The sequence below is a fragment of the Protopterus annectens genome, chromosome 10.part0 (assembly GCF_019279795.1).
Source record: "Protopterus annectens isolate FY-2018-M chromosome 10.part0, PAN1.0, whole genome shotgun sequence".
In the NCBI taxonomy this organism is placed as follows: Eukaryota; Metazoa; Chordata; order Ceratodontiformes; family Protopteridae; genus Protopterus; species Protopterus annectens.
The window spans coordinates 583,988,561-584,014,879 of record NC_056744.1 but is presented as its reverse complement, the minus strand read 5'-3'; positions in this window follow the sequence as shown (position 1 = coordinate 584,014,879).

The following is a 26,319-nucleotide window of genomic DNA, read 5'->3' as shown; positions in this document are numbered from 1 at the left end:
CACCAGTCCTCCCTGCCATATTTTAAAACAGTGTACAAAAATTTATAGTTTCAAATGTATTTTAAGACCTCCAAATTAATACAAAATTGTTGAAAATACAATAAAATATAGTTTAATGTACTTTTATAAACTACAAATACATGTAAATTAATAGTTGTTAGGGATTTAAAAAAAAAAACTTTTAGAGCTTAAATGAATGATATTTTAACATAGGCATAATACTACATGCTTCGTTAATACCTGGGGGATGGGTAGAATTCATTCTTAGCTTCCACTTTAATTCTTCCCTATCTAACCTAATTTTCCAATCCCCACCCCTAATATCATTACCAAGGTTCTCCAATATACCAAACTGGAAAGTTTTACATGAACCATTACCCTTTAATTGTCTAAAGAGGGTGTTGTTGTCATCCTCACACCTAATGGCATAAAGATGCTCATAGATCCTTCTACGCAGAACCTATTCAGTTTTTCCAACATAAAACTGTTGGCAACTCTAACAAAAAGAAATATAAACCAGTCGCTTAGAGCCACATGAACCTCTTTTCAAGAACACATTTCTCTTAGGGGAACCTATTTCCACCCAATCAACCCCTAAAATGTGTGGACACTATGCACAGGAACCACAACTCCTAGTCCCTCTTAATGTGTCATTTGTTTTTGTAGGATGCTCCAATAAAAATTTAAGATTATTGTTGGTTTTAAACGCAAAGTGAGGTTTTTTACCTACAAAATTCATGAGACCATCTTCTCCCTTAAACATAACCCAATTTCTCTCCACTATCTGTTGAATGTCCTTACTAAGTAGCCCATATGTTAGAACCATAGATTGACTGTAATTTTTGTCCTCAGAAAGATCGACAGGGTTCGCTAAAACCTCAAGGGGTTTACCCAATAAGGGTACAAATTTATTTCCCCATTCATTCAAAACCTCTCCACAAACAGAATATAACAAGGAGGTGGGGGTAACCCCTATCAATAAAGAGGTTGACTAGGGTGGCTATCTCACTCTTACAGATCTCTTTACTGGAGCACATTCTTGCTACCCTCACCATCTGACCTTTCACAATGTTTTTCTTGGTGTGACCTGGATGACAACTGTTATACTCCAAGTAATCATTCGAAAACGTAGGTTTTCTATATATTCTGGACGTGAAACACCCCATAGTTCTATCCAACGAGATAGTTACATCCAGATAATTTATGGAATTGTTATTTTGCGTGACAGTGAATTTGAAATAATCACAAACAGCATTGATATAATCAAAGAATTCTTTTATAGTTTCATCTCCTCTCCATAGGATAAAAATATCATCCAAAAAATGGAGGTAGGTCCACCATTGACCTAAATATTTGCTATTAAATATATATAATTTCTCCCATGTGTACATGACAAGGTTCGCAAAAAGGGGGGCACAACTTATCCCCATAGCCACCCCTTTTGTCTGTTTATAAAACTCACCCTCAAATATAAAAAAAATATTTTTAAAAATAATTTCCATGAGGACCATTACAAAATTCATTAAGGTATTACTTAGGTTACAAACATCCAATAAAGCTTCATAGAAAAGGTTTAAACCCTCACAATGGGGAATGGAGGTGAACAAATCTACAACATCAATAGTAGAAAAGACATTCATCTCATGGTAATATTTGCTTTTTATCTTACCCAAGAAGTCCCATGAGTCACGTAATATATAATCAATGTACCTTAAATTCTCCCGCACCATCCTTTCTACAAATATTCCCAAAGGGTAGGTCATACTGTTTTCAGAACTGATGATTAAACGATATGGGGGGTCAGCAACATTTTTGTGGGTTTTAGGAATACCAAACATAATTGCGATTCTTGGATGGTCATTATGCAAAAATTGAAAGATTTCTTCATTGATTACACCCTGTAATAATGAGTCTCTTAACACAGAGACAGCCTTATTAACCATAGGTCTAAGTTGTCCTTCTACCCATTTAGAAATTGTTTCTGTAACCCATCCTGAGCCATTTACTATTGGCCTTAGAGGAGATTTTTCCAAGGAATTATGTATCTTAGGTAGACCTGATATATTAGGAATCTTAGGGAAATCTACCATAAAGTAATCATATAAATCCTTACAAATAATGGTAGTCTACAATAGATGAAACAAATCATTCTTCACATTACTAACAATCTCTCTCACTTTTTTCATGTTCACAAGAGTATAAGTAGTTTCATCTAACGACATATTGTTCATAGTTTCCACATATGTAAAATAATCTAACACCACTACTGCACCTCCTTTGTTTTCAGATTTTATAACAATACTTCTATCAGAAATGAGATCATCCAATGCTTGCTTTTCTTGCAAATTTAAATTAAAATGTCCTGGTCTATGCCTGGACATAAGAAGTGTATCAGTTTCATTCTCTAAAACTTTCAAAAATGTATCCATCACTGGTTTATAAACAGGCATAAATGTATTAGGTTTTTATAGTTATTATATTCAACAGCAGCAGTGTTAGAAAACATATAATGCAAATTTACATTCCTAGCAAACTGCCTTAAATCTAATATCACATCATGTAACTTGCTAGCAACAGCTGGTACAAAAGATAAGCCCTTGCTTAAAACATAAATTTTCACATCAGTTAAACATTTATGAGAAATATTAAATACCAGTTTAGATTTCTCTATATTGGACTGTCCAAAGAAAGCTTCCTTCTTTTGTGATTGTTGCTGAACAGCCTTCTTCTGTTGTTTTCTGGTGTCCTCACTTGTAAAGGTAGACGAGTGAGCAGGGGTAAAAAAGTTGCATTAGACTTTGGTCTAGCTCCCATCTCAATGTTCTTAATGGTTAGTACAGAAGAAAACATGGTGGGTGGAATTTCATCAGTTTTTGTTGTAGCCCTGTTCTCTGACTTCTGAATTACTTCAGTGGCCACAATTTCAAATTCTGATGTAATAATATTGAAACATTCATCACTTGAAAAGTTCTGACCAATCACTGACATGGATGGCACATTGCAAACCTCCAACATGACATTCTTACTGTTCTTGGAAGAGTTTGAACCTTTAGGGGCTGTGTTAAAAGTCTTAGGTACAGCTTTAACACCCTGAATATTAGAATCTGAGTCAACAGCATTTGTATTCTTTTTTGGCCACATAAATATATGGCCTTTAACAAAATTAGCATAATCTCTTTCTAATGTTTTAGTTTTTATGCATTGTAATTTAAGAGACATAAAGAGAAATATTGCAAAACAGTACATCAAGTTTTTCAACATACCTGATTTCAGGGTAGTCCCTGACAAATGCAGTTTGCATCTCTTCCAAGTGCTGTATCAGGGCTGTCCCTTTAGGTTTAAAATAATCAATAAGTAGCTCCATATATTTAAAGCTACTATCTATGTTAATGGCTTGTCATTTGGCAAGTAAATCTGGATATCTGGAGCCAAAGATAGGCATGTAAAAAATATGTAGCCCCCTTGGAATGACTTTAAAATGTAGGCATGCCTCTAAATGCATACGTTGCCATTGAAAACGTTTCAGTTTATATAACCCATCTTCCAACTCTTTAAAAAGTTGTATAAATTCTTCTTTAATTACCTGAGCAGTTCAAGTTCAAGGACAATAAAGGATTCAGTCCTGCTGTCGATAATTTCTTAACATAGCCAGCATTGTCCTTGGATATCAGTCTAGAGCAATAGTCAAGTTCCACTTCACCACTTTCTGTCATGTTACTCCTTGTGAAGAAACAGAAGTCTATAAAGTAGGCAAACAGCAGCAAGGAGAAAAGCAATCCCAATGTAGAAAAAAGCAGATTAAAATACTTGAGAAACAACAATGGGACAACCATGGCAAAGCATATATATTTAATAAACAATACGCAATAAACAGATAAGCATTTTCAGAGATGCCTTCTTCATCAGATCAATACAAAAATAAAAAATCAGTCTGCATATAAATACACTTGAAAAACCTATTACATTAATTAAAACCTTTAACCAATTAACATTTTCTAGTCTTCAGATTAGGTTTTAAAGGTACAAAACCATTTAAACCTGGTGAAACATCAGCTCTCAAACCAGCTATCCAGTGGGTTTCTTTAACTTCTGTGGCATCATTTATATCACCACCTCTAGGTGCAGGAGTGTAAATATGCAAAGCCCTAAATTTAAAATCATGCTGTGGAAATTCATTAATGTGTTGAGCTACTGCACTTCTTTGCACATTTCTCCGTATATCACCCATATGCTGGAAAATATGTTCCTTTAACATTCTATTGGTTTTACCAACATAAAAAGAAGTGCATATAAGGGTCAATCTCAACATATTTAGCTGTGCTTTCAAGATACTGACAATACTTCTGGAGCTACTAGTTCCATGGCACAGAAGATAGAAGCCTTACAGTAGCCCATGAATCATGATTCCGTTAGGAGACACATTATTGGTGGAGCCAAACAGGGAGGGAAAAGAGTATAGGGGCATGACCCATTTCCCTCTGCTGGTGATGAGGAGTATATCCGAATCACAGTAGCACATGAGGAAGTTTAATTTCCCAAGTGTAGACTAGGGAGACCATTTCCCATGCATGATGGGAGGGGACAGGGTTGCTTGCAGGCAATGTTCTTTGCAGTAATCTGTGTTGTCCAGTGCAAACAGCACATACAACATATTCCTGCTTTGCAAGCTAGCTGTTTGTGGGAGCCATGCAGATAAGAATATAAACAAGAAAAAAAATTATAAATAAATAAATAAATAACTTGAACCTCTCCAAATAGTTGTTTAAATGCCAGCCCCTCCCAGTCAACCATCACTCCAGTGCTGGTAAATAAATGGGATGATGGATCAGGAGGAGGCTGATAGTATGGACAAAGACTGCTAAAAAAAAAAGAATATTATTATGGAGCAATGTTAAGTAACAACTACATTAAATTTTTTCCATCAAAAGGCAAGAGAGAAGGGTTGGTTATAGTTAATGGTTTATGTATTCATCTTTATGTGTTCTATTAGAAAATTTTCTTCATGTTAAAAAAAAAAGAAAATAAAAAAATGATAGTTTTGCTAGAACCTATTTGATGAACCACCAAAAGTAATTCCCTGTGGCCAAACAAAACTCATCTCACACTTTGCCTTCATTTTAATGAATGCTGCCTCTGCTGCCTTTCTGTACTAGTCATCTCTGTCAATCAGTAGTTGAAATCTGCTATAAACATTGTCTAGCAGACATCCTTTTAACTTACTAGCTGCCTCCAGCATTTCCTAATGTTATTACAAAACATATACCTGGGGATTTAATAAAATCTGTGTAGACATAGACATAGTGTAAAGCCTACATGGAAGGTACCATGGCCGTGTATGCAGTACCCCCTTGGTAGCATGCCATGCATATTAATGAAGGTACATTACTGAGGGAGAGCCATGTCACATGGTTATTGAATCAGTGTAGGGAGTGTGTTACTGTGTGTGGAGATGAGTAACACACCCCCTGCAGTGTCAAAGTGCCGGATATCAATGTATGCATATGTAATAATAAGTTAATTTGTTTTAATTTTTTTGTGTGTATTTGCACGGTGTGGCATGTAGCAATGGACATGTGCCTGGCATCTAAAAATAGAAATTGGGTGCATTTGATTATGAATGCAAAGGTCAAGCTTAAACATAGCTGAGCTGGATTGCGCAGCACACCAAAGTGCTCAGCGGTGCTTAAACACAGTGGCGAGATATATGTAAAAGTATAGTAGCATTCCATATGGCCATGTAGCCAAATGGTTAAAGTGACAGCCTGATGTGCAGGATGTGCGGGGTTTGAATACAGAGACAGGGTATTTTGTAAATACACATTATGAGATTTATTTTAAACCCTGATTTGGTACGATTACACAGACAGGTTATTAAATTTATTTTGCAAATACACATTTATGAGACATACTATTAAACCTTGATTGAAATTGGTATGAATACACAGACAGGTTACTAAGCATTTATGTTGCAAATACATATTATGAGTAGTATGTGTAAACCCTTGATTGAATATTGTATGTTTGGACAAACGTTATGAAGCATTTAGGTTTCAAATACACATTATGAGATGTATTTTTAAGTCCTGCTTTTCTGTGCTCAGCTAAGCTCCACTAAGCACAGCTAAGCCTTGCCAAGCACTGCTTAAACAAGGAATGTTTTAGCTGTGCTTAACTGGTTTGTGCAGTGCTAAGTAGTGTGAAGCACTGCTAAGCAATGCCCATTTAAGCATTGCTCAGCCCAACTAAGCTGGTTTGCACACCACTAAGCATTGTTCAGCACTGCCAGTTTAAACACTGCTCAGCTGAGCTCAGAAGATTTACACAGTGGTAAGCAATATGCCACATTTTTAAAAATTTCCCAGTGGTGGTAAAGGCTGGGAAAACAGTCTTATTGAAGTGCAGCAGGTGAGAATAGAGCAGAAGCAGTTGGAGTTTGAACTTGACAGGAACTATGGCAGGTGTTGGAGTGGGTCTGTGCTTCCAGGTGCAACACTGGGGTATTCTGGAGTCCAGGGTCATGGTTGGATTCCTTCTGAAAGACCATGAAGTCTGGCTGCTGCAAGGCCAGTTCCAGGGATCAGAGTACAAGTCAAAGGCCTGGGACTGGCTGCCACATGATCTCACCAGTGTAACTGGTATTCCCCACATGGGTGAGCAGGTGCTCCATCATTATCATGACCTGAAGTGTCAGAAGGGAGATCTCTTTGTCACCTGGGTCCAAGATGCTGAGGATGGGAATGTCCCATGAGTTTGTAAGTATTGTTAGAACTGTCTTACCAAATTTAATCTGAATGTGTGATAGACAGGGTCAAATAATGGTGTGTTTCTCTCCCCACAGCTGCAGAGGAGAGAGCTCACAACCTAAAGCCCCCTCCAGGGTGCCTGGCCAGGTTGCACCATGAGTGTGGTTAGTACAGATGTATCTTGCAATTTATAGTCATATAAACAAGAAAGAGTAAATTAGTAACTGCCAGTAGGTATATTTAATTTTGACTGTACTGCAATGAATGTGGTCATAGACCTGGACTGAAATAAGTGAGTAATGCCATATACAGTTCAATAAAGATAAATGCATGAAATCTGATAATGCTAAGGAAATAAAGTTTCTACTGCATTAATTGTGGAACTACAGCTATATTCCAACATCTGCATAATATGAACTCTTCTTCAATAAAGACTGGAAAAATATACCAATCACTGCATGAAGTCACTTCTAATAAACCTGTGTTGTGCAATATGTGTGTACTTCAGGCTGTTGGTCATGACACCGAGTATTACATCTACATAGCGTCTGTAAAAAAACACAAAGAATACCACTAAATTACTCAAGGTTAGCTAATAAAGAGTATTCTGCTAAACTGTAGATGGGGAGCTATACTACAAGATATAATGCATTATATTTGTTCTGCACTAAGATCTAAAGCAATAGTAGGAAAGCCCAAGGTATATTGTGTATATCAGGATTGTCTTGTGTTAACCATTGCATTTCAGCTATATGCATTCCTGCTCTTAGGTACACTGCTGCAGGCAGGTATGAAACTGTAATAGCTGTAGACTGCAAATATACCATATGCAACTGTATATGAGTCAGGTATGCAACCCAGCACTCCGATATGTTTTGTGCACATCACAGATATTTCCACTCACTAGGGGTATATTTTCTACACCTGCATTCCATGTATTAATACACAGTTCAATTACTAGCCCTGCCATGCATGAATCTCATGCATGTGTATTCAAGAGTCACTGCAATCTTGAATAACACTCTACTTCTATTACCATGTCATATTTTGTTACCAGGTGAGCTCTGGGCACATATCACTCAATCAGTATCCAGCAATGGCTCAGTAGCTCCATTTGATAAATGTTAGGTATACTGTACATTTTGTCACAAACAGATCAGGGTTCAAATCAAGTGGCAAGTACTACTAAATATTATTGAATCAGTTATGTATTGTTAACAGATGTTCTCCCCACAGGAATTACAGGTAAGTAAATGGCTGCAGTAGCCATTAAAATGGGTTAATCATTTTTGTGTTCAGATGTACCAGAGTGTTAGCAGTGCTCAGCAATGTGATAAGACATCAGAAAATAAAGGCAACAAGTACAATACTAATAAAAGTTAATACAATAAATAAAATGTGTATTCTTGGTATGGCTGTATGCCTGGTGTGTCTGTGAATGTCTGCTGATAGTCTAACCCATGCCTATCAAGGATGGCATAATAGTTTTAAACTTTCTGTAGTGTGCATGATACATGCCTCTCAAGTGTCATGCTGTCACAGACTGTGATCACTGTTGCCTCGCACAGTCACACTACATCAGTCCACAGTACACCTTAGTAGTCATATATGTCCCCCTGACATGTAATAGCCCCTGTAGTTGTGTATCTGTAGGTGTTATAGCTTGGCCCATACTATCCCATGCAGATAGCTTGAGAGGTATTATGTGCTACAGATGCTATAGGGCACTTGTATACATTAAGAAAGGGCAGACCTGTAGAGTATATAAGAGTACTGTTGAAAACAATATAGGCTATACTGGTATTAATTGACTGTATTTCTCTCTCTCCCCACCCCTTATCTGCATCATAATTTATTATTATTATTATTATACATTGGTTTACTGTTAATATATGTTGTTCTCAAAACATTATATTGGGCCTTGTGTTTTATTATTGTTACATATTACAATGGTTGCATGTTAACATACCTTGTTGAATTACCTATGTTGTTGGCCTTATGCCATAACTGTTACTGGCATGTTGTTACTATACTGACTGTTATCTCACTTATTTTTTTTGCCATATGTTATGCAATGTTATGTTACTGGGTTATTTGCAATGTTCAGGCATGTTGTTATAACAAGCTAAATGTTCTGTTCATTACTAACCTAAACAGTTTGAAATACCTCAACACCATACCTCACCTGGGTAGGCCACTTCCTGGTGATCTGCCTACCCTACCAAAGCCAGCCGTGGCACTGGGTCCCAGTACTTCTGGGACCCAAGACAGTGGTGCCCCCTCCACTGGCCCTGCACCACCTATGGATGGAAATGCCTCAGGGGATGGTGTCCACCCCTCTGGGAGCAGGTGGAGGGGGATTTTCACCCAGGATCAGCTACTGGTGATGGTGATTCAGATTTGCTGTATCCAGGACTGTATGTAAGCTTCTGAGCCCCCCCCCCCCAAGCTTTCTGTATTGGAGGGAAGCCTTCTAGTTTATCAGTGGGAGTGGTAAGCACTAGGTAACCTATCTACCACATAAGGAATGGTTCTGGCCCAGAAATTGTAGTTATTGGCCGTTTGGGCAGTTTTTCCATCTCTCTCAACTTTCTGATTTAAAAGCCCACATTTGCACTTATTTCCCCCCTTTCCTGTAACTAGTTTAGTCCAGATACAGATTCTTACTTTTAGCACTTGAATTTGCTTATACGTGATCAGCACTCGTTCAGAATTTGTAAGCACTAAATAACCTACTAATTACTACAGCACTCAACCTTCCTCATTACGTAGAGGAAAACAGTTTTGGTACTTACTTTCCTCACTTGCTTCAAGAAAAACAGCTCTTGTACTCACTTTCCTCACTTATCTAGAGGAAAATAGTTTTTTTTTATTCAGGCATGTCCAAGAGTCAGCTCCCAGTGTTCTCTCCTGTCTATCTGATGAATCTGGGCATCTTGGGGCAATGTGGAAATTGCCTCATGTACACAGACAACCCTCTCCTCCTACCACCCAACACTACAACCTGTGAGAGATGCACTTATCTAGCCAAACTGGAGGTAAAGCCCTCTCCAATCAAGAATGAACTTGACAGTCAAGAGGAGAAGGTAAACACTTGCACCACACCATACTCATCACATAGTCTCACTAAATCTACACCACCAAAATCCACACATAGAAACACAAAAACATTCGTGGAGGCTCTCAATAATAATCTGCTCAAGCAACATCGACCTCCAAAGCAGAAATGCAAACAACCTCCAACCCCCAACACAACCGAAATTACACATAACTCACAGACTCAGTGTGCCACTCAACCACAGCCAATAAGGCAAAACAACCTACCCAACACACTAGTCATAGGCACCTCTATAGTCAGGCACACTGATGTCCCACTCACCAGGCTAAACAAGGAGAAGGTTACTCTCAGCTGCCTTTCAGGTGCCAGGATCCGCCACATAACCCATGCACTCATTTCACTCCACAACAAGTACAAATATGACTCTGTCATTGTCCATGTTAGTGTGAACGACCTGAGATGTACCTCCCTGGACTACATGAAAAGAGATATGGAAGAGCGTTCCAATCTTGTAGCCCAGGCAGGTATGACCCTAACCCTGAGTAGCATTCTGCAATCACCCAGAATGATGCCGCAGTACAAGGACAAAATTATCGACTTCAACAATTGGCTAAGCTTCTGGTGTCATTCTAAAGGGATCCAGTATCTGTCTGCCTGGGATGACATGGTCGACAGACCATGATGCTTTGCCAGAGATGGCCTGCACCTGTCACCCCTGGGATTCCAGATACTGGCTAAAGTTCTTGCGCCCCTATAGTGCCTTTTTAGGCAAGGTTCAAATGACAAATTCACCACCATAACAGGAACAGGCAAGCAAAAACTGAGGGTGATGCTACTTAATACTAGAAGTCTAAATCTCAAAATGCACTCACTCAAGGCACATCTTAAAATGGAGAACAACATCTGTGCAGTGACTGAGACCTGGTTCAAGGCTCCATAGAGCACCCCTGCACTGCCAGGCTATAACTCATACCACACTTTTTGGCCATGTAACCTGGACTGGAACACCAAAGGCAGAGGTGTGTCCATATTCATTAAGGATATCCACTCCTCCAGGCTATTTGCTCAGCATAATGCAGCCGAGGTTATCCAAGTGCAACTAACTCTGGGCAAAACCGCAATCCATATTGTAGCTTGCTACAGATCACCCACCATGCCCCAGGATTCCCACACCTCGTTTCTTGATGTTCTGGAAAATATTAGGGTTCAACTAAACACCCTAACAATGGGTGATTTCAACTACCCCACCATTAACTGGGAAAACTACTCATGCACCAACTCCTTCGCTCAACGCTTTCTGGAATTCATAAACTCCAATGCCATGGATCAACTTATCCACACCCCCACCAGGGGCAACAATATCCTAGATCTAGTCGTTACCAATACGAGTGACCGGTGTTCCACACCTGAAGTCAATGCCTCATTGGTCCAATCTGACCATAAGCTAATTACCCTAGATATCCACATCCTGCCTCCACCCCCCATTAAGGAAACCATGGTAAAAAAATTCTCCAAAGCCAACTTCATGCTTCTTAAGACAGAAGTGGTGAACTTCATGACACTTACAGATGGACAATACAGTTACGACTACTGAATCCTACACAATTGCACTTTATAAGCACTTACATGGTGCATGGATCATGCTATCCCAAGAAGAACCAAGACACTATCCTCCAAAAACAGGAAAACAATCTGGTGGTCCCTGCCATAAACAAACTGTACAACAGAAGGAAGAAACTCTTGCAAAAGAGAGCAAAATCCCATGAGTGGAGGAGCTCCCTGGTCAGCCTCAGTAAGAAGATGCAATCCCTGATAAAATCCTCCAAAGCTAGTTACGAAAACAAAATTGCCACTGATTCTAAAGACAACCACAAAGCATTCTATAGCTATGTCAAGAATCTCAATGGCAACACTCAGATCTGCTCTGAGTTACAGTACAATGGCACTAAATATACAGACCCAACTGATATTACCAACATCCTGGCAGATAGGTTCAGTGCTCACAACCTAAAGAGCCCATCTCTATACCAGAAGAATGCAAAGTTCCTGTAATCACGGCTGCACAGGTAAAAACCACACTCTCCAAAGCCAGGAACACAGCATCCATGGGACCAGACAACATCCCAGACTGCGTTCTACATGAACTACAGAACGAACTGTCACCCCACCTAAGTACCATGTTCAGTCATAGCCTCACCTCAGTCTTTGTGCCTGCTGAATGGTGCACAGCAACGGTTATCCCACTCCACAAGGGGGGAGCCACCATGGACCCCAGGAACTACCGCCCCATTAGCCTGACAAGCCTGGTCTGCAAGGCCATGGAACGTATCATCATGGAACTTACAAAGACATTGGTAATCTCCAAACTCTGGATCCCACCCAGTTCTGGTTTGTAAAAGGCAGATCATGTCTCATATACCTGATAGAGTTCTTTGAAGCAGTCACCAAAGCCATAGACAAGGTTATGGTGTTTCACACAGCCTGTCTAGATCTTGCCAAGGCTTTCGACACCATCCCCCACTCTGGAATTATAGATAAACTCACTAAACTAGGTATAAATCCCTATGCCACAAGATGGGTTGCCAACTGGCTCACTGACAGAACCCACACTGTGAAAGTAGCAGACTCCAAATCCGACTTCAGACCAGTGACAAGTGGAGTACCACAGGGTTCAGTCCTGGGTCCTCTCCTGTTTGGTATCTACTTCTCTGAAGTACAGGCTAACACAGAAGGTCTTTGACTAACAAAGTTCACAGATGACTGCAAACTAGGAACCATAATCAAAACTCCTAACGATGTGGACATCCAACAAAAGGGCCTCACTGAGACAGATGCCTGGTGTCAAAGCCATGGCCTCAAGCTCAATGCCAAAAAGTACATTGTCATCCCCTTTGGTAAAAACTCTGTACCCATGAACTACAACATAGGCGGTAGTATACTTAACACCGAAAGTGTGATAAGTGACCTTGGGACACAGGTGGACAGTAGTCTCTCCTTTGATAATCACATTGCCACAGTAGTCAGGAAATCCTTCTACGTGGCACACCTCATCACAAAAGGTTTCTCATCCAGAAAAAAAGAGGTCATTGTTCCTCTCTACTCATCACTCATTAGACCTATTATAGAGTACAATGCCCCTTTTGGTATGTACCTCACAAGACATCTACAACAACTGGAAAGGCCACAGAAATACCTCACAAAGAGGATTAGCAGCCTCAAACAGATGCCCTATGCAGACCATCTCAAAAAACTCCAGCTTTACTCCATTGCATATTGCCTACTCAGAGGTGATCTCTGCCTAACATACAAAGCTATGTCAAACCCAGAGCTGTTGGACATGCTCCACTTAAAGAAATCCCTCCGAGCTACCCGCTCTAGGGACCTAAACATTGTCACCACAATAAACAGAACACACCAGAGGGACAGATTCCTGTCCAAGAGACTTCCCATACTCTGGAATAAACTACCTATCTATATCAAACAAAGCTCCTCATTAGCACTCTTCAAGAAAAATCTTGATGATTGGATGGGAAATAGGAAATTCACCCCTGGGATCACCTCTGTGGCTCTGCTCGACAGTGGCACAGGAAAATCATTTTCTTGGGTGGCAAAAGCCAGGGTACCTTTTTGGCTGGGCTTGTATAGGCCCCAGGGCCGATAGCCTAGTACCTACCTATGAACCTATGAGCAGGATCATGCATTGTTGCTACAAGAATTGCCTGAGCTAGACTGAGGACAGAATCACCAACCTGGAGGGGCAAGGTGACACCAGCACACAGCCTCCTTCACAGCCACCTTTGGGGCAGAGAAAGAGTAGTGTTCACTGCCCATGGGTGGGGAGATCAGTCTCACTGCTGCCATCTGGGGGCACATGGCTTTCTGATTCCACAACAACCTCCCCATCCAAGGTGTTTACCTCCTCATGTGTCACATACTGCCTCTGTATGCTGTCTTTTCTGTCTTGTCTGTTTGCAAATGCAACCTCTCCTACCCAACTTACCTCCCCGCTTGTACCTATATCCCTTCCCCAACATTCCACTCTCTCCTTAAAAAAAGGGCATCTGTCTCACAAAAAACAAATCACCCCATGCATAGCTCTCCATTTCACACCCAGGTCCACTGGACACACTCAGTTATTGCAATAATTAATACACACAGTTATGTTGCCCTCATCCCTCTTTCTGGGGTGTGAGGCTCCAAATTTCAAATTCTCTACAACCTACATAGCTGTTGCTGTACACTTGTCTTGCACATCCCTACCTGCCATTCAATACATTATCCCCTGCTTGCCCCCATTTCACCACTTTCCCATCACCCCTTTTTTATTTTCTTTTTTAAAATGAATGCGGGTTTAAGTGGCGCAGCGTGGAATACAAACCCGCTGAAAACTGCCATAATCACCTTCTCTGTTTCTGACACTGTTAGGCACATCTGCAAGATGATCACCATTGCCTACTCTCAAACCCAGGCCACTGTCAACTACAGCTTAGTGCATTAGCCCACTAGGCCACTCAGCTCTGAAGTAAAACAGGTTTTTCCATAAGCATATCCTGATTGCCAATGACACACTGCTTGTACATATAATGTGAAAATTGGCAGTGTACTTGAGACTGTGATGCAGACACCAAGCCAGTACACAGTCAAATAAATAATTATGAATGTACATGAGGCCTGGTATAGCGGGTATAGCTGTCAACTGCACAGACTCTTGCAGAATGTTCACAGTTGTGCCACCAACTTTTGGCACAGTTTTCACAAAACCTATTCTGTGTGCTGAAGTAATGGCAAGTCAGTACAGATTGAGGTTAGAAAATCGTGACAGACAGTTCAGTGTCACAAGTCATACCCATCGGAACACACATGCTTATGCAAATCCTGTGTAACAGACTGTATGCATGTACATATGTCTTGCAAATACACCTGCTGTAAAACTGACTCAGTAGTTCAGTCTGTTAAATTCCTAGTATGCTGTACATGTTGCCTCCCACAGTGCTAGGTTCAAATTTAGTGGATTGCGTTTCAATGACATGATTGTGAATACAACAAATAATGAATGAATCCAGCAATTTTAAGTAGAACATGTTGCTGCTAATGCATTCACTGCTACCCATGTTAGCATATCAAAGGCCTGTAGGTAGGGACACACTGCACAAGTATGTATAGGCTTCCTAAATGTCACCTACCACCCTCTGAATGGCACTATTATATAACATATATACCTTAAGCACATGCCTCACCTGAACTGTTATAAGTACCCTCACCCTGGCACTGCTGTAACGGCAGAGATGACATTTTTCCCTCACTGACACATATAGCTTGCTGTCCTCCATTGTGTTCACACTCCCCAGTATGACTCCTGGACAAAACGCAGCAGCTGCAGCCTGCATCATATACAGCAGTATGTTCAGCTACCTGCTACAGACTTACCATAGCAAACAACCCCCTACAACAAGGGATCCACACAACACCCATACATAAAAGGGTGGGGAGCAAATATCAAGCGACAGGGACATGTGTCACAGTCTGCCTCTACAAAGATACACAGCTGAGAGATCAGCAGCTACTGCAGCAGCATGCATATTCTGATGTATATGATGTATAACACTCACATCTGTCTTCCCCTTACTGACCTTAACCCACATTAACACTGAAATGCCACATAATCAGAAAGTCATTTCACAATGGCCAAACATAGCATGCAAAACTGTGGACATACAACATAAATCACAGCAGTGGACAGTATTTTACCTACCCTCTGTGATGCTGTAGTCTCCACACCTTGATAATGTCCATCTCACAGACTAGGAAAGGAGCCAAGGCATGCAGGAAGGCCATAAATATAGCACTGTTTTGCCATGCCATTGGCTAATGAAAGTGAAACCCAGCTGTTCTGGATGCAATTAGCAAGTCTGAGCCATGGATTGGTGCATAGGCAATCACCTGTTAATGAGCATTACCTACAAAAGGCAAGCAGCTGCCTATGGTAAACAGGTCTGTAACTTGCTTTACCAAGACAGACTGCAATTTCAGAAGGATTTTCCTTCATGATTTCTGCAAAAAATGGATTACAGCACTCTACCAGGTATGTAATATAAGTCTCCATTTAATGGGATGCAGATGGGAGGATGCAGTTATGGGGAATAGGGATTATAATAATAGGCCTGTAGTACATCTCTAGGAATGACATGTTGGTGATAATCTGCTGTCCAGCAGCTACAGGCATGCCTTTCAACTCTGCCTGCTGTGACATAGATCCCGGCTCTGGCCCTCACAGTCTCTCCTACAATGGTCGGCTCCTGTACGAATGTTACTAGATTGTGTGTTAGACAGTAGTGACAGTAAGTAATGGTGGGCAGAGCTGGAATATCACATGATGTACTGGCATTCAGCTCCTCTCAGTATGTGAATGTCATACACGGATAATTCAAACATTGTACAGGTGTCCCTGACTGTCCCTGATGTACTCTGGCTAGTTCACTGTTTAGTTGACATTCATATCACATTGTTTGAGAACTATGGCTAGGCTACTTGGTGACCTCCTGCAGCAGGACTTCAGGTCATAGCCAGTAGTAGTGCAGGGACACAGGTCCAACCTCAGCAACAGAGTGCACATATTGATCATACAAAGTAAGGAAGGAATACAGGAACAGATATTACTGCAGCATAACCTTTTTCTGAGGGCTCTGGTGGGTGACAGCCAGATTCCCCACATTTTGAATACAACTTTTAAGTACTGTCCAACTGTTTGCCAGACATCCACATCTTTCTGGCAAAGGGTCCACATATATCAGTCACATGTACACATTCCACAAGCATCTGTGTACAGCAGAAGTCAGACACCTACAGGGAAGATACCCTACAGCACATTTGCAGTGGTGTTTGTCATTGCATCACATGGATGATGCTGGACTGTCCTCATATACTTGCAGTAATGCACACCTATTTGTCAGACAGTGACTGTGTGATATAGTACTGGGACGTTGCCTATAGGAGACACAAGGCATTACATGGCATTGATGGGAGTGGAGACATACAATACACTCTGTCACAGCACATAGGGACATAACCAGTATTGCCACTATGTTGCTGATAGCCACATACATACTGTGTTGATAGATGGTGAGGTATGATGTGGGAGTTAGTGGAGGATAGTGCAGGCAAACTTGGATGTGCAGGGTGTCTACAAATTGGAGAGCAACATATGTGGTACTGTGATGTATTCTCTTCTTGTCTTTCAGAAACGATGTATAGACAGTGGCACCCACTGTTTTCAGCTGCAGAAAATGATGTCACCCAGGATGGCCTCAGACTGCATCACAACATACTGCTGTCCAGGAGTCACCAGAATTGTGAGCAACCTGCTGCGTTGTGGGCTGACCTCGTCACAGCAATAAACCAAGTAGGGCTACAGGAAAGAAGCTATGAACAGGTCCAACAGATATGATAAATGTTGCATGGCAAAGGGCCACTGCTGTGGCCAGGGACTGTGCTGCCACCAGTGGAGGGCCTGCAGCAGAACAACCACTTTTGGCCACAGAGGAATTCCTGGTGAACCTGGGATCAACCACCAGCTCCCAAGCATCCATCACCCCATACATCGTGGAAGTGGGTGCCACAACTTGCACAGCAGAGGATCATCTAGGTAAGCCTTCTGTGTTCATTGTAATATTGTATCAGTAATTGTGGCAGTAATATTGTTATAAGTCATTGTGGCAGCCTCTGCATACCAGTACATGGATGCCAGGTCAATCTGCATTTGGGGGGTTGGGTTTGTCTGTAACGAACACTTGTGCACACATACTCAGAATGTCAGCAATGTGGGCAGTATCACAATTCCTACTGTACATGTTGATATACGCACATATTATCCTGTAACAATGTCACATTTGTTTTTGCTGACAATACCTCTTCCTCACATTTCCATAGGTAAATCAGGTGTGGTCGGAGTCCAATGTCCTGAAGCTGGTGAGTATGAAACTATTTTTGTATGGATCATATATACCCTAAGAATGTTAAGGGCTGCCATTTTGCTGTAGACACAACTGATATGCTTAGCCAGAGTACAATACTTGTATGCTCAGTTTCGGAGGGGTTAACTGAAGTGCATTGAATTGGTAATCAAAGTAGTGCATTTGCAGGAGCTGTAACATATTTACACTTATTTTTGTAAAGGTCTATGCATTCTGTTATACAGGGGGCAATAGTATGGTCAAGATGGGTGCACTGTGTTTTAGGTGTAGGTCTATCACATACACTGACATATCGCTTATTTCACAGGTGTATAGTTGTGGCAACATTAACCAGACATAGCTGCAGTGCATGTTATAGAGGACATGTCTTGACTGTATATGTTGTAGTCTGCTTGTGTGTTGTGCTTGGGATCAGAAATATGATGTTTTATGTGTAATGCAGTTGTGGCACCTCTCCTGTATGTGTGTATCTGTGTGTGTGTGCGTGTGTGCGTGTGTGCGTGTGTGCGTGTGTGCGTGTGTGTGTGTGTGTGTGTGTTTGTGTGGATCACCAGACATAATAGTGCAGGTATTAATGTACTTATGTTGTCTTCCTCCTCACAGGTAACCATGGGGTTTGCCGTCTGTCCCCCTCACGACCTGATGTCAGTGTCTCAATGGACTCTGATGATGATGATGGCCATAGTGAGGCACAGGTGGGGTTGTTGGGGGCTGAATCTGTCCCATGGGTTGACATCCCACTTCCTCCCCCATTGTCCCCGCACACAGTCTGTTTGCCTACACATACCAAGTCCCTTGTGGCCACGGATGCTGGACAATCAGAGTGTGGCAGCATCAAACTGGACAGTGTGGCAACGATGGCATCAGTGAGTGTAGACACTAGCCATAGCTAGAGAGCTGGTGAGGTCTCACACAGGCAGATTGACAAGAGTGCTCGAAGGAGGACTGCTGCCCATCCACCACCTGTTACAGGCATCACATCATGAGTCACTCACATGTTTCAGTCTATCATGGAGGCACTGGCACATTCCAGCCACACCAGACCGATACTCAGGATCCTGGCTGCATCACTGTCTAACATCCGTGACTCCCTCCACCACATTGATGACACCGTTCATCATTTCACTGATGTAGTGGAGAGACGGTGGAGTGAGACATTATCAGTCCTTGACCTCACATTATCTGTGCCAGAACATGTGGTGGGAGTAGGGCGTTGGACATGTGGATGTTGATCAGCAACAACATCTGCTGAGAGTCCACGTGGCTGTGCACACTCACGCTCCCATAGTAGCAGTACCTCCAGCACTACAGAAGGGAGGGTGCTGTCCACACCATGATATGGCAGGCCATGGGCATATGGTCCTGGGCCATCCCATGAAGGACACAGGCCCAGCAGACACCAGTCACCATCAGCGACTAGTAAGGCATCTGATCCTGGGCATGGTGCCACTCCTGGCAGAGCCAGTTCCCGTGTTCATGGCCAGAGATGGTGAACTATCCATTCTGCTACGTATGGTCCTCTGCTGTCCAGCATACCCACGTGTAGGGCTAGCAAATGGCTTGACTGTGTATGCGCACACACTCAAACATCACTCTCGCATGCAGGTCACCAACAGACACATGGCACCTCTCCATGGCCCAGCTGACCAGCACCCCTTCCTGACTTACACACAAAATGTCAACTGTTTAGCACAGCCTAGGCCTCTAGCAGCTCCACACCACACCCTGTGCATATGATGAAACCTGTGCCACATCCCTGATATCCATACCATCAATGCAAGGACAAGCAAATATGTGTCTGATGCAAAAGGTGACTATAGTACATCACAAGACATTTTGTAGTGCGGTAGTGTTATGCCATGACAGATACTGTATGCTGGTCTGTGTCATGAGTACACATCAAAGTGTTTGTACGGTTGTTGCATGATGTTAGATTGGCAGTAGTTTTGCAGACTGACAGGTGTCTCAAAACTTTGTATGTTTCTTTTCCAGGAGTCTGCATGGCTACGCTGTGGAGACTTGGTGGCAATACAGCAAAGTAGAAATATGACATCAGCAAGATACTGCTGTATATGCACATGGTTACCTAGGTGCATATGTATAGAGCAGTGTTCATAGGTTCATAGGTTCATAGATTTGTACTAGGCTAAGTGCCCTTGTGGGTCATTTTAAGCCTAGCCAATTGCCCCATTTGAGAATCAAACCCTGCACCTTGTGTCTGTAGGGTAAACACCTTAACCATTATGCCAACCTCCCACCATGGGTCAGTGATAATGGGGGCAGACAGCGTAATCCAGAATGCATACCCCATGACAAGGCATGCTACCCTTGATAAGTGTCACCTGGGTGTTCTGTGCCTATAATGTAGGCATTGGTGAATAGCAAGTATGCCTACTTACATGTGGGCTATTTAGAGCCAGCAGCTAGTCACAGGGCCTTAAAATGTATAACCATTGCATACACATAGGTGAGACAGACACACTGCTGTAAAGGGATATATTTACACACACACACACACACACACACACACACACACACACACACACACACACACACACACACACACACACACACACACACACAGAGTCTTCCTTTTTGAAATTAGGGTCTCTACCTATCTAGTATAGCACTAAGTATTTATTGCATGTGCCATAAGAGCTTATGAATTTTGAGAGTGCCTGCCAAGGTGGATGACATCAGCAGGCCCTGTAAAGGAGGCCAATGGGGGGGTGGGTTGACAGGCATCTACAGGGCCTTTAGCTGTATAACCATTGCACACAGATTCGCAAGACAGGCACACTGCTGCAAGGGGATATATTTACACACACACACATGCACACACAAACATACACACACACACACACACACACACACACACACACACACACACACACACACACACACACACACACACACACACTCAGTTGCCCTTTTCTGAGATTTGAACCCCTAGAACCCCTGCAGTTGAGGTAGACTCTACCCTCCTTACTGGTTGGTGTTTTGATGTGGACAGGAGTGCAGTCTATGGCACCCAGTACCACAGGGTTGTGTGTTACATGATGGAAGAGATGCATACTGTTGGCCCTCTCCTCACGGGTTTAAGGTAAATAAATGTGCGCACTATAATGTGTTTGCATGGCAACCATAAAATGGTGGCATACCCTAGATGCAGATGTCTGTGAGACCCCCTCAGTCAGTCTTTGAAAAGTACCTGTAGCTAGTATTCTAAGAGCTACACATAGCTTTGTTTCCACTGGAATGGGTTCCCCTCTGTTGGCTCTGGGTCTGAGTTGAGGGTGGCAAAGCTTGGTGAGTTGCTGTAGTATGTCCCTGTCCACCCTGTAGCACTCTACAATCTCCAGCTCATGTAACTCCTCAAAGGTTACCTTGGGCCTGAACAGACTTCTCCTTCTCAGTCTAGGCCTATTGTCAGCAGCAGCTTCAGTACTGACCTCAGCCTCTAGCACATACAGATGTGTCAGATCAGCAACAGCCCCTAGCATTCTGTCAATTAAAATTCCCTAGTTTGTACTCCAATGGTGCAGAGTATGTGGGGAAAATCAGATTGTAGGGTGTATGCATACTTTATAGTGGTGTGCTGCAAATGCAGCCTGTGTGATTGGATAACTATGATGCATTCCACCTGCTAGGTATATCACTGAGGGGTTTGATTGGTCCAGTGTCAGTGGAACAAGGCTTATCAGTAATTTTTATATGGTTGGCTTTCCCGGGCTATTTCCTTTTTTTAAAATGCTTTCCCTGCTAAGCACTGTGGTGCAGTGGGCAAACCCAAGGCACTGGTGTAAACTGGATGCAACCCCATGCATGGGCACAATCAGCATAGCTTAAACCAGCTAAAAAATGGACCCTGCAGCTTAACAAAGCTTAGCAGTGCTAGACACACCCCCTGCTTAGCTGAGCTGAGCGGCATGCAAACTGCTGCCACTGAGCTCCAGTCCACTTAAACTTATAGTGACGCACCCTCTTTTCATGTCAGCTACCTGTTCTACTGGCATCTACAAGGTTCTGAGGCTACACGGGTTTTATCTGTGGACACAGTCGCCTATGTTTGCTATTCAGTAACCCCAGCTCATTTGCATACAGATACTTACACATAACCTGGATACTTCACTATTCCAGGGCCTGACTCCTTAGCAACCACTGAAATCCACCATTGTACATTCTGCATACAGGGCCCTAAAATGCATTATTCTTACATATGTCTTATTTTTAGTTTTTAAACATTTTAATATTTTATTTTTGCATAACAGTACGTTTGCTTGCTGCTGCGCACTGCACAAACGTAATATGGGTATTAAAAAAAATATTATTTTATATTATTTTGCATTAGTTTTTGGACTCATGGGGCATAGTTTTGCACATATCTGTGCCTACTATGACATTTTTGACATTCTAATCGGGCTTTTACAGCCCTGTTCAATTTTTACATTTCTGTACATGGACAATTTCCATGTACACTTCTAACACCAACGCAGGTTCTGCATGGATACCTATCTGCTTCCTGGCTTGCAAAACACCCTCATTTGCATGTATTTCACCTGCTTATGAGGTGATTTGCATGCCAAAGACACTGCTGTGTCTGCACACCCCTCTGCTCTGTTTACTGGATTGCATGGCTGCTGGATTTCATGTTAGCTCCATGCCACTCTCCCTACACAGAAAATCACCCCATGTAGGCTTTATTGAATTCCCCCCATAATCATTTGGTCACAGATCCTTGGTACTGACCAACTACTATTGGCTTAAACATGGTCCATTGTTGAAAATAAGTTTCTAACCTCCAGCAGTATAAGGGCAAATCTCTTCTATAGTTGGAAGTTGAAGCCATTGCACACAGAGGCATCTGCTGTTCATTTGGGGACACATTTACTACATACTTGAATTAGGCAGTATTTCCTGTTAGTGTTCTGGCTGTCTGACACAAAGAATGATCAACTGACACATCAGTTCTTCTTCTGACCACAATATTCAGACGGGCTCATGTCAAATGTCAGAACTGTAAAGGTAATATCAAAATTACTAACTGTACAAATTGTGTGATGGCAAAATGTACTTTAAAACAACAACAAACATCACAGTAACAGAACGCAGGATATTTACATTTTAATATATGTTTAATAATATTAAGCACTTGTGTCTCTACAAACTATGACTGAATCATCATCTTAATATAAATAAGAACAACACTACAACTGTTTTAAAGTTAAAGCAAATGTAGCATAGCAACTCAACCAATCAGACAAGACACTTCATAAGTATTAAACTTCTTTTGTGAGCCTTTAACAAACATTTAATGTGGCAGGTGAAATGTAATTCTACTATGTGCTCGAGGTTTTACTGATTCCATTTCTATTGGAAGTGTGATGAGGTTAAAGGCTCAACAAATATTTTGTAGCTGTTATCTGTATGCACACAGACATCAAATTGAGGCTGGGATTCAGACATATTTGCTGCTTTGAGGGTGGTAACAGTGCATGAAGAATGTCCCAGTGTGTCTGATTCATAGATACAATTAGCAAGAGCAGGAAAGGACTACAAACATAGCTGATGGCAGTGCATACTAATGGAGATATAATGAGATAGTAATAATAAATGTTATTAAAATGAGAGACTCTGTCTGTGCTAATAAATGCTACCAATATTGTGGAACAACTCAAAAATTTACAATCCGTGACTGGAAGTGTCACAACCAGTGAATCTGACCACCATAAATTCCTGGTTTTACAGCAGGCAAAAAGCAGAACAATGTTATGAGTAGCAGCAAATTTAGCAAATGTATTGATACAACAGGCTTTACTCACTGCCTGATGTAATGGTATTGCACATCATCACACTTTCAGGTGCCATGTCATCCGTCAATGCATAGCATTGCATTATATTCATATCAGTCATGTCATCTAATTATGCATAACTTTGCATTGTCTTCATGTCAGCCATTTCATCTGATTATGCATAACTTTGCATTGTCTTCATGTCAGCAATATCTGTGGTATGGAGAGAGTCACCATGCAGGAGCTGGTGGATATGTGGTACTATCATCTGCAGGGCATTTGGAGTTTTGGACTACTAAGGTGCATGTGGCTTTCAGAAAATTGAGTACAGTGGCCTTTCAGTGGCAAACAGGTGACACAATGGAAGTATCCCAGGCATCTGCCTCAAGGATACTCCACCATTTCCTCTATACCATGCTACAATATGTGGTGGACGATTTGTGATTTACTCATATCACAGAAGAGAGAAGGACAATACCATGCAGGACTTTTATGACATAGCCTATTTTCCTGAAGAGCTTGTGGCCACAGATTGCAGCCACATTGAAATAAAGGTCTCACCTGGTAAACTGGGATGAAGATGCATGAAAGGTAATGGTAATGGTGACTACCCTATCAACAGCAACATAGTCTGTAATGCATAGTGTATGATCAACAGTGTGTCTGTAGGCCTTCCAGGCAGGACCCATGATTCCCACATATAGCAGTCATTTGACTTGTATCAGTGATTTGTGTGGAGTAACTTTCCCCAGGAACAACATACTAATGTTGACAGATATGCCCTGGAGCCCTTGTTGATAAGACTAATCAAATATCTACAGACCACAACAGATGGTTACAGTTATTTCCTATCAGAAACTTTTGTCCTTACGAAGCATGTGTTTGGGCTGCTGAAGGCATACTTTTGTTGCCTGGATGTCTGTGTTGCTGTCCTGCAGTATGACCTTCCAACATATATAAAATACCCTCAGTATGTCCAACGTTATATAACATAATATTAAGAAAGCAATTGTAACCTGGAGAGATTATTTAGCAAGAGCCTCTCCCATCATTCCAGAAAATTGAGGGTGAGTTAGATGAGGGGTCAATGGACGACCAGTCAGCTGTAGAAAACCATGTCAGATGAAGGTGATAATGAGGAGGTATCTGGCTTATGGATATTGGAGCTGTTAAAGCATATACACTACAATAAATATTATACATGCAAACCTACCCTCAGACTGTACTTTTTCATGCATAAACTAGCCATGCTGTGCATCAGAAGTGCAAACTAAGTAACAAAGTACAAAGGACAGGTCACAACTATCATCATTTGCACAGGCTGAAGCGGCCACAAGTACATTTTGCCCTCTATAAGGAAATATTTGTGTACCATTCTTATAGATACTTTCTGCAATGTAAGTTTGATAAGGATTGGGTTTAGGGCTAATGTAAAAGAATCTGGGACGGGCCATTATAATTATGTGTGTTTATGTGTTTGGAACTATTCTAGACCTGGCAGTGAATCACATGTGCTTTGCGTCTCCAGAGACACAACTTCAGCAGATGTTGCAACACTGTGGCATGGTCATACGGACAGGTCCAGCACACTTACAGAAGAAGTGTCATTATCCCCTATATGCCCCGGTCACCTGGAGTTGCCTTTCTTCTGAGTGTCACAGGCAGTAACAAGCCCTTGTCTAGATGTAGGTGTGCTGTGTGACTGTGAGCAATGGGTCAGTGGCATGAGCATCACACCCTTATTGACATTTTTATCCACCCATATACACCACTGCACTAGACAGTGAGGTGGAAGTGGTGGCACTGTATGGGCTTGCCCCATGCCCCTCGTGTCCATGATGGCAAACAGTACTATAGCCAGACATGAAGCATACATGACACGTCTGGCTAGCATGCTGTGAGAAACTGATGGCCTTAGTAGTGTCAGCAGGTGATGGAACATGTCCATGATTTCATACATATGGGGTGTGTACTCCCCACACTTATCATGCATATCCCATAAAACATGCACCATTTCTACAAAGACTGAATGCTGCTGGCCTGTGGTTCTATGATAGCTCTGCACATTCATTATGTTGCAGGCACTAGCATAGCTAGCTCATGTGGGTGTCAGTACCCATGGTGTATACAGCCACCAGTACACCAACTACTCCTATCTTACTCATACCCTGTTGAGCTTCTGACAAATGCAGATGTCTGTGTCACATTGGAAGATATCCTTTACTGCCTAGATGTGTCAGTGACATCCTACTTTCCAGATTGAGCATCCTGGGAAGATTTTACCAGTACAAAGGCCGTGTCCACAGAGTGGGTTGGGGATCTGGAGTCCCCATTCCTTGAGTTCAACACAGCACTGTTCTCCCTGAATATGCCAGCTGTTCACTGCGATCACTGGCAGGCAGAATTATCTCCAACATCAGGGATATCCATGGTGGTGGAGCATGATAATTCATTACCATTGAAAACAACAAATTAAAATACTCACAGTGCATAAGACCCATCACCTTTTATTTATTACTAGTGTATGAATAATTATTGAGAGAAATAGTGGTAGAATATTAATTACTTTGTGTGGGTGGTCTGGTGGTTTGTAGTACTGATTTTTCTACACATCATATATACAGTTATATGCAGTTATGTACACCATTTAGACATATATACTTGACTTGCATGTAGGGTATCTCCTGTAAAGATTGTTGTAGCACTATTCAATTCCACTTCACCATGAGATAGGGTAGAGACCAATCCATAAGCAT